Source organism: Osmerus mordax, chromosome 21, assembly GCF_038355195.1.
Source record: "Osmerus mordax isolate fOsmMor3 chromosome 21, fOsmMor3.pri, whole genome shotgun sequence".
Classification (NCBI taxonomy): Eukaryota; Metazoa; Chordata; class Actinopteri; order Osmeriformes; family Osmeridae; genus Osmerus; species Osmerus mordax.
This window is the reverse complement of record NC_090070.1, coordinates 609,930-620,993: the sequence shown is the minus strand read 5'-3', so window position 1 is coordinate 620,993 and position 11,064 is coordinate 609,930. Positions and strand designations below refer to the sequence as shown.

The following is an 11,064-nucleotide window of genomic DNA, read 5'->3' as shown; positions in this document are numbered from 1 at the left end:
TTGAACTTGGTAATCATGACATACTATGTCTTGGACATGACCACACAGAACAAAGTTGTATGCATCAAGAGACTTGTACGCTTTTAACTTCTCCCGGGTATATACACTTGGAGTGTCGATCAGGTAATTATAAATCTCTGGCCACTGGATGCTTGGCCATTTCGTTTCATCGTTTGACCATTGACTAGGTGCTATGGCAAACGGATCTGGAAGACGTATCCCACTGCTCACTAAAGTCAATTTAGTCAAATAACAGTGTTTATCACTGGGTGACAAGCTATTGTAATATGTGGAAAACATTTTGATAATCACATCTAATCAATATAAACGATAATCTTTTTAAATCTAACGAGGCTATTTTTATTATCAGTGCGGTCCTTTCGCCATTGTAAATGCTAGCCTTTCCCGGTTTTCTGCAACCACCCTGCGCGCGCATCCCGAATGTTTACAAACAAATAATTGGTCTATACGTCCAATCCAAAAAATAAGGATATTTTCCGAGACCCAAACTCTGCCGAAACCATAGATACAGCATATAAAGGCCAGAAATACAACTCTTGGCAGTTTCGAAAACGTGTACCCAATTCTGCTTTCATGGTGCGTGTCTGTTTGGTTGCCACGGTGATGGCGCAGCTGTGATCGCTAACGAGCTGGGCCCCGTTCGTAGTAAGGGTTGAAGCTAAGTTAATCAATTGTCCCTTTAGCCCGTTAACATTAGCGAGATGAGTGAGAACAGCAAATATCGGTTCGTCAACGGCTGATCCGCATCCAAATCATGTGGTGAATTTCAATCAGGCTAAACTTATCAGGGAAATTGCACGTGCACGTCCTACTTCAAAAGGCAGGAAAGGTCGATCACCAAAACCGTGATTTTCTAACGGTATGATGGCGGAAAAGACGAAAGAGAGAGCGGTGGCTATTCTCGCCATCCGAGCAAACTATTATAATGAGTCTCTAGACAATAAGCATATTATCATGGCTAAGTCAAACACCGCCACCGCTGCCAGAGCAAGACAAGCAGCTGCCGATAAGCTAAATGCGAAGGTTTTGGGGAAATGTATAGGCTCATCTTAAGTGCCTCATTACCCCAATCAATCAGATCACATTTCTTTAATTGTGCCTGCTGGTATAGGCTTAATGGAAATTAATAATCGAATGAGATCTTGCTAGCGAAATTTTTTTATCTCAACTCTTTCAGAATAAGTAGGCTAGATAAAAACAAGGCCAAAGAGTATCTAACTGATACGAATTCATAGACAATTATGAGGATATAAGTAGGCTACTGCGCTTATATCATGTACTATATATGTGTAAATGCATGTAGGCATATGTGTAAATCCCTCTTTGATGTCATTGACTGGGACATGGTAAAGAATGTATAATACATTACAACACATATTCTAGAACTGTAATCACCAGCTGCATATCAGGCACGGCACTAACTATGATCCCAGTTATTAATATGTGTGGCATTTTAATCACTGAATGCATCACGGGCACTGTGCACGAGTGAATATAACAACAGGATTTATGAAGGAGGCATGTCTTAAAGTTATGTATTGTGCTTATTAAAGTTATGCATTGTGCTTATTAAAGTTATGAAACTTAGAAGTGTGCTCAGGCTTAAACATTGGGTCTCACACTGAGTGTGGGAAGCAGGCTGTTCTTTGTGTCTCTATCTTTTCATTTTCAGAAACAACCTTGAATCTGGGTGGAGATGGCACCCGAGCAGGTGGGACGCGGAGGCAAGAACAACTCCCTGATGCACGAGAGAACAAGCTCAACCCTCTTTTCATCTTTCTGTTTTAATTGCACTGTATATTATATGCTGGGGCAGGGAAAGATAGCCAGTTGGACTTCGTGAACCAGCCCAAACTCTGTTGCGGGTAGGGAAACGTAGACAACTCCAGAGCTCTGTACTTGTTGATTTCCAACTGCTGCATTAAAGCTGATATTATCGGACCTCTGCGACTCCAGACCACTCTTTCTAGAACACAGATTTGTGTCATTGAATACTATCATTACATATTGGAATAGACACATAGATAAATGAATCCTTCAAATGGTGACCCCGACGCTGAAAAGAGGGAGTCCAGAGGGTTCCGGCCCGACCGACAGATCGGGAGAAAGATCCATACACCGGTACGAGGAGGCAGACGTAATCGTCAGAGGCGCCTCAACATAAATAAAAAAAAGGTAAGCAGACACCTGTTAATTCAAAGTACTGCTATTCGGAACTGAAAACCAAATTTAGACGATTACTATGTTTCATCGTACCTAGTCAAACCAACAGTGGTGGGAAATCAACCGTTTTTGTGTTTTGTCTTGTCCAAGGGGAGGTTAGAGTCCTCTCCAGGGGTTAGAGTCCCTAAACTCGTTGTCTTGTCCAAGGGGAGGTTAGAGTCCTCTCCAAGGGTTAGAATCCCTGAACACTGTCTATTTGTGTGGAGTCAGATTGAGTTTAATAAAAATAGAGAGGAGTGTGCACTGAAAGAAAAAGTCTGTTGAATTTACATAAATTAAGTATGTACATTGGTTGCACGCAATAAAATCATGTTTAGCCAACATGAATCTTTCATTGGAATATACTGAACAATTTTACATCAGACACACATGGTTTAATTACACAATTTAAACCCAAAGATTTCATGTTCAATTAACAATAAAATCATGTTTTGCCAACATGAATCTTTCATTGGAATATACTTATTCCATACTTATTAATTATATATTGGTAAAACGATTGTATTACGCAATTTAAACCCAAAGTTTTCATGTTCAACAAATTTAAGCTGGTTATGTATTTTTTATGCTAGGGCCATAATCAATGTATTTTTCATGTTTAATGTACTATATTTATTCAGAATTTGTTAAATTGACATCTCTACTTGAAGTATGAATTTAGTGGTATGGTATGAACATCAATATCATATCAGTTCAACAATTAACACAATATTCCTTAAATGTCTACAAAATAAGCACCAGGACACACTGAACAGATTTTAAGTGTCTTTGCACTTTTTATTTTGCGGAACTGCAAACTGCAAAATAAATGGGTTCTTCAATGCACTATAGAATTTTTAAATGTGCCACTGCAGGTAGCTCAACAAAAAACATACATCCCTACACATTTCAGATGGATTTATTGGTATGGTATGAACATCACTATTATATCAGTTAAACAATACACAAAATTCCTTAAATGTTTACAAAATAAGCAGGACACACTGAAGAGATGTTCAGTGCCTTTGAACTTTGGGGAATCGCAAAATAAATGTTTTTTTTCAATGCACTATATAGAACATTTAAATGCTGCATCATGTGAGTAAACCCAGACTTCAAAGTACAATTTTAAGGCTTATTTAATATGAACACACCGTGACATAAGGAAACCATAAACAAACACAGAGGGGTACCACAGCAGTATAAAGAGGTCATCTCGGAGTATTAAAGAGCAGTAGAGCTGTTAGGATGTTAGATGTTAGAGAGTAAAGGTGTTGGACTGCAAGAGGAGTTTTATGAAATTCTAATGTGAAACAGGTACGTCTTTTATGCTTTGTACAGTAGTTATAATGTCTCTGCACTATGTCTGTGTTTATGAGTGCGCGTGTGAGTGCTAATCAATTTGTTGTTGTCACTGTCTTGAGTAATAATATGGACTTGTTGGTTTTAAATGTGCCACTTCAGGTAGCTCAAACAAAACAAAACTTGAATAATGAAAAAAAAGTGTGATGTACAGAGCATACAAAACGGAAGAAAAAGGAATTCAAACGTCGGTCTCAAAGAGTTTGATTTTTAGAGCTTGTGCCCTCTTGGAAAGCATGCTTCCTTCCAACTCCATGATAACTTTTTGTATCACCTCAAAGGTGTACCTCAGTTGAGCAGGGTAGTCCAGATTCAAGTTGTACATAAGACCAAACAGCATGGCAGTTGCACATGCCACACTTGGTAGCTCCTGCAACACTGCTTGACTTTCAAGGACAATCCCGACGTCTGCCACTTCACCCGAGTCACTGATGGTAAAGATTCCCACTGTGGTTTCCTCAATGCCCTCCTGGATGGCAGATCTGTCTGCAGTCTGGAGAGGAAACAATAGTCTTTGTTTTATTTGGAATATGCACATTGGTCTGAAATGGTGTCACATTTTTGGTTTCAGTTCTAATATTCACACAAGATGGTTATAATAAAAAATATTATAATAAACTTCTCACGGTAAACTGAATGCATCCCATTTCTGCTCTCAACAATACATCAGTTTGACTTACCACATACTCCCTCATTAGGTGCGCTGGGTCCTCATGGAGGTAGATGCAGAGTCCCTTGATGATGCACTCCCTTGCAAACTCAATGTCATTGTTCTGGAAAGATAGTCTTTTCATTGGTCTTTCCCCCCCTCCACATCTCAAAAAGATATAATTTTACACACCAACACCACTGTAGTACAAACACTCTACATCATTTGCAAGCAAAATATCACATTACACTTTTTAAATCAGCATCGTGTTGCAATACGTATGTTTTTTTTCTGGAATAAATGTACTTGCTTGATCAATGGCTTCCCGGATGGTCTTCAGTCTATTGCCTATCATTCCTCCTCTTTTTCCAAACAGCTTCAAAAGCCCAAAGGTGTGTATGTCAAGCTGAGACAGGAATCTTGATTGGAGAGGCATTGTTGTAATACGCTTAAACTCTGCATTTATCTGAAAGCACACAGTCAAAGATTTATAATAACCTATATTCAACAGCTACAATACATGACGTGCGTGTGTGTTTGAGTGTAGACTGGCTTCCAGGCTAGCAGTTCCTGAGCAATACACCTGCTGAACATGCCATGTAAAAAACTCCCATACCTCACATACGTCGAAGAACGCTGGCCATCTTGCCCTGATGGTCTCTACCATGGGTTCATTTGAAACCACTTCTTGTCTCCTATATGCAAATGTTCTGTCCATTTTCACCTTTACTAGCTCCCTGTTGTTCCTTCTCTTAACATCAGAGAGAAGTTCTTCTCTGAGCTTTTCCAAGCTCGTCTCAGATTCCCCAACTGGAAAGGGGGGGCAGTAGTTTACTTCAGACCGCCGAGGTTTCTTTATGGCAGCAGCAGGACTTAACTTTCCTTCTGGCTTGTGCTTCAGGGAATTTATCATCACTTCAGTGCAACCTAGTTTTCTCAACTGAGTGCGGTATATGGCAAGTTTATTCCCCAAACTAGCCTTCCATCCGGCACAACCTGTTACAGAACCTTTTTCAGTCAAGCAAGGATGCTTTGATACAAGGGCCTTCGCAACCATGTTCAACTCGTGGCCAGAGCAATAAAGTTTGGACTTTACAATTTCTTGCACCAAGGCTTCTAGAATGTTGGACTTTAGTCTAGGATCTGGAATAAGAAGTTTGCCGTTCTCTTTGTAAGCAGTATTGCCCCTGTCAAGTTTGAACTCGGAATCATATGAGAACTGTGGCACATGGAAACTGGCAGGCCAAGCTGATCTTGTCAAGTGTAGTGACTCGGGGGAAGACAGAATATCCGTATCAAGAGACCGATGAGATGAAGATGATTCACTGGCAGGTGAAGCTGGAGGCAGAACTGAAGGAGAACTGAAGGGGGTTGCAGCAGCACATTGGGAATCTGAAGATGAACTCTCAATCCGGATTACTTTAATTGTCCCTCTATCCTGGAGTTCATCTATCGATGTGAGGTTCATGAACTCATTGCCGAATAGTGAATCCATGAATTGAAGTCTGAAGGCACAATTAAGCTCACACTGTCTCTTTACTTCCTCAACCATTTCCTGAACAGATCCAGGGAAGCCATCTTGAAACTTCAGTCTTCGGCAGTCATTGTCTTCTAAAATAACCCTCATCACTGTGGAGGCAGACATTTTGCAAATTCTTAATCTGTGAAACAAAAATGCCATATTTAATGATTACTCAGTGTGCAAATTATAATGTAACAGAGTGAGACAGGCAATTGTGCATTGTAAATTATAAACAGAGGGGAAAAATATACCAATTGTAGGGCTGTAAGAATAAATTTAGGGATTATAATGTAATTTGAATATTAATGTTGAAATTGCCAGTTGAATGTGTGTATATATATATATACGAGAAACGAGAATGTGTGTGTGTTGGCAAACACACATTCTCGTTTAATGATCTCAAATAATAAAGGCATACAAATTCGAATGGGATTATAGAGAAAGATTGACAGCCCTAAACAATGGACAAGCTGTTTAAATGTGATACCCAACACAATCAGTGTTTCCCCTACCATTATATTAGGGGGGCGCCCTGCCCCCCCTGGAACATCAAGTAAAAAATATATATTAATATTTTATATATAGCACCCGATCACAAAATAAGTAATTTCAGGTTACCTTTCCTATAAAACAGGTGTATAGCTTGCTCTTTTATTAAACAAACTAAATGGCCTTATGTTATTTATCTTATTTACACGAAGGCATGTCATTTCTGTCTCTACATGGTCGCCACCTTTTATTTCATTTTATGTCATCAACCAACCTTTTATGAGGATATGTCTTTTTAAGGTTACCATGCGGCTTGTTCCAACTCGGTAATCACTCAATGGATAACCATCCGTCAGTTCATCAAGTGCCAGAAGTTTAAGTTCTTTTGTGGGTGACGGGTTTAGTGCAAAGGCTCTATAGTGGTCACTGTACCACCCACACAGCACATTTACAAAAAGGAACAACTTGTCATTGATGACACACATTTGAAAGATTTCTGCAAACTCCGGTAATCCATATGCTGACCCATGAGCAACAACCATACCCTTACAGTACTGTATTCCAAAACATGATGCCTTCTTGGCAAGATGCACTTCAAATGTGTCAGGGTACTTCTGCCTAATAGCCTGAGCCATTTCATCTTTCACCACATCTATTGGGACTGTGGATACATTAGAAACCTCTAGGTCAGATTTACCATACGACGGAGAGTTTAGATGGAAAGCAATCATCAGCTGATGTTTTGAAGCCAAGGTCAAAGGTATGTTCCTGAAACAGCTGGTATGTTTAACAATCTGCTTGAAAAAACTGTGCTTGGCCTCAAAGCGCATTGTCCAATGTACGACAAGAGGACCAAAAGCACGGATCATGAGAGGGTAGTGCTCTAAATAGTGGTGCTTTGGTAGAAGTCTGATATCAGGAAACTGCTCTTGATACCTTTGCCTATGTTCAATAATCTTACTTTCAAGGTAGGAAATGGATTCATCAGTATGTACTGGCGCAACAACAAGTTCAACAATCTCTTTCAAATCCATGAGCACAAGCCATGCTGGCTCATTTTCTGGTATAAGTGGTCCTATCAAAAATGAAAGCAACCTCAATAAGGTCCAGTTCTCATGAGCATTGCCGCCTATGGTTTTACGACTTACAAAACTTATTGGTACTACATGTGGTTTGTTAGTCTTATCTGTCCATTTATAGGGAAAAGACAATATGATCTTGTTAAGGTCATCTAATTTGAAAAAACCCTTTGAAATAAGTAATGCAAGGCAGTGAGAAAGCTCGGTTGGCACGATTCCTTCAAAAAGATCATGAGCAAGATCAGGGGGATAGCCGCTGACAACATTAAAGTAAAGGAGATGTTCAGTTAAAACACACTCTCGTTTAACCCCAAAGCAATTTTTGTTAGTCTCCTGTGATGACTTTACATGGCATTCATGAAGCTGTTTAGTTCTTGGGTTGAAAACACCAGATGCAACACAATGGGATTGGACATCACAACTCTTTCCTGTGCAATACCGGCAATAGTAGTCTCCAGAAAAGCTTTCAACAAATCCAGCCATGCTGTGAGCTCCCAGGTTGTCTGCAGCCACAGTCTGCACTGTACCTTTAAGAGATTTGCCTAATAGTGGGATATATACACCATCATCCTCTAGAGTTTTAATGTCTTGTAAAAGAGGCTGTAATACTTTTGTATAACCATACTTTTTTACATGATCACTTTTTGCTAGCAACGCCAAGTAAATCGATGACAAAGATGAGTGGGAACCAGGTGGGAGGTTACCAAGTATCCAATAAACTGCACAAAGCTTGTGTTTCTTTCTAGACGTGCCTAGAGGGTTACATGTCTCAAAATCATCCACATAAAGGCCTAGTGATATTCTTAACTCGTCGTTGTTTAAGAAACCGTTCTCTTGAAAATGGGAACCATCTTGGGGGGCCTTATATTCATAAAACTGATCATGTTGAATCTGCTGCTGTCCCCTATGATTTTGCAAGACCTTATCAAGTATATGTTGCTGACTTAGAATTTGCTGCAGAGACTTCAATATTGGTACATACTGAAATGTGTGATTCTCTTTTGCGTCCAAGACATACGTAGCTGGTTCCACAACTCTAAATATTTTCTTATAATATTGTCTGCGTTGATACGAATTACTCAATGGGCCACCCTTTTGTAAAGCTTTATGCACTGGGGTAGCTGAGCAAACTGCCGTGGCAATTTCTGTTATAAGCGATTGGTCTATTTGGATGTTGTTGCTTTGAAATATGTCACTAACAATACTACTAGACAAAGGGATAGTAGGAGAGCTAATCAAGTGGTGGAGCTCTTGTAAAAACTCATCAATGGCTGTTCCTGGTACATGGACCAAATATTCTAGTTTTAATAAAGCAGCTGCAAGTTGTTGCTCAATTAAACCAGCAAGTTCCCTGGGCTGTGCATTAACATCCGAGCATACGCCAGAAACCTCATCACTATCATCTTCCTCTCTGTCAGACAATGGTGCATCTGTTGGAGGTGCTAGTCTAGTGGTTCTCACTATACTTGGTTTGAAGTCAGTTAGTGTATGTGGTGTATGGTGACGACTTCTATGACTTTTAAAAGTGCCATAAATATTGGTTTTAAAATCGCAACCTAAAACATGCAGGAAACACTCTCATTCCTCTTAAGATGTGTGGTAATATGACTAAAGTAGTCTCTTTCTGTTGCTAAATCCTTACATGCACATAAGTGACAACAAAATACAGAAAGCGCTGTTGGTTTCTGAGAAACTTGTGTGGAATGCACTCTATTATGGTGAACAATTAAAGCATTCCATGTTTTAAATGAGCATGGGCAGGTCAAATATGTACAGGGATAGCGAGAGGTGCGTCCAAAATTAACATGTTTTAGTTTATAATGATTCAGAAGTTCAGACCTACTTGAAACAGAAGTTGAACACGCCTTACACTTCCACATTCACTGCACAAAGAGAGAGATAAAAAAAAAATGGAATTTGAATTGAATATTTACACTACATAAAATAGAAAATAGTCTTGTGAAGAATAGCCTACTCACCACTACTATAAAGCCTTTGGCAGACCCTCAAACCACAAACGGAAACAGTAACAAATTAGGATCTGTGAAAATATAAGGCTACATTAAATACACTTCTAGGAGTCTGAATTCGTCGTACAATGATTAGAAACGAAGCTTATTGCGATAAACTGACCACATATTGGGAATCTACACGGTTACTTCCTCGCCTGGAAACATTTTACTTTAAAAAGTAAAATATTACCAATAATATTCACAAAAAATACCAAATAATATTATAACCAATATTATTACCGAAATATTGTACTAGTGGAAAAGGAATGCACCACCCGTGGGCTAATTACCCCATGAAGCTAAGCCAAGGAGATTATTGCTAGCTAGCTATGCAATATTTGCATCTAGCCCCATGTGTAGCTAGCACTCACTCTACAAACACTTCAGTATATATTAGGGGTGTAACGATACACTCAGCTCACGATACAATATGTATGACGATACTGGGTGTACAATACAATACGTATCACGATATTTTGATTTTTGTTTAAAATTAAATTATTTATTTCCAAAACATTTAACATTTTCAATAACTTTCTTTGTTGTACATACAATTTAGTTAACCCTATCTAGCCGGCCCATTCAAATATGGGTCAAAAAAGACCCATAAGACCCGCCTTAATATCTTTGCCGTCCAATCACCGATTTTATTTCTGAAAACTGCCAGATACTCATGACAAGTTAAGCTCAAAGTACATATCATTGGTTAAGGGGTTACTGGGAGGGGGAAATAAATGTATCGTCTGCAACGGCAGCCATTGTTTTTCGAGGCGGAGCCAGAGCGGAGACCATGGGAGATTGCCTACAGTGTTAGATTTACAGCTTCGAATTGAAATCTGAGACGATATTCTGAGTAAAGACAAGTTTATTAATATGTGTTGTCAATATTGTCAATTAAAAGTCTAAACTTTTTACATACGAAGAATTTGTTTGTGGGAGTGATGCGAGTTTTTTCCAGAAAAAAACTCGCGTTCTGCCGTGTCCGGCAGGACAGGCAGTAATGACGTTAGTAGCACTGTTTAGCCTCGATTTGAGCAGATTTCTAAAAAACTTAGAAAAACAACATTAACTAGCTAGATTATATACACTGTAAGCTAAATGTACATGCCTTGTTTGGCCAATTCGGTCGATTGTGGAAGAAACTCCAACGTTTTTTAGTTATCGAGAGGAGTATCCAGCCATAGCGCTAGCTACTTTTGGGGCAGAGAAATGTAGGTTTCCCCCATGTTTCCACGTGTTTCCATGTAGTCACTAGAATGGTCATAACTTTTAATCAAAATATGATATTTCTAATCTGTCTTCTGTTCCACATTGCCCACAGATGTGTGGATATTCCACCTGCTCAAAGTTTTCCTCCATCTTGTAATTAAAGTGGTTAAAAATGAAGTTGTCTGATGAGGTATGGTGGATGGAGAAGTTTTTGTAAAAAATGGCTGCCTGAAATCACCTTGATAAAATATGATTTGCCTTAAGTAATCATATATTTATTCACATCATAAAAATCCCCTAGTTCTGTTCTTCAATATGGTGTCAACAGTTAAGGTGTATGATTTAATATGAAAATTCATAAAATTTGCATATTAATATGAATATCATATTTCAACAGCATATGGAATGTTTGGAATGTTGGCTTAGGCAGCAAAAGGTTAACTCAGTTCAAGCGATTTCTGTGAATGCAGTGAATGCACGCATGACGCAGAGTAGGTCGCGTGCTGGTATCTCAACCAA

General features: G+C 39.0%; 1 protein-coding gene across 1 annotated transcript in view; it reads left to right on the top strand.

Moving 5' to 3' along the window:
* The window catches only part of LOC136965159 (zinc finger protein 37-like), a 135,509-nt gene that overhangs the window by 76,812 nt on the left and 47,633 nt on the right, over nt 1-11,064 (top strand). The gene's annotated exons all lie outside the window — the stretch shown is intronic.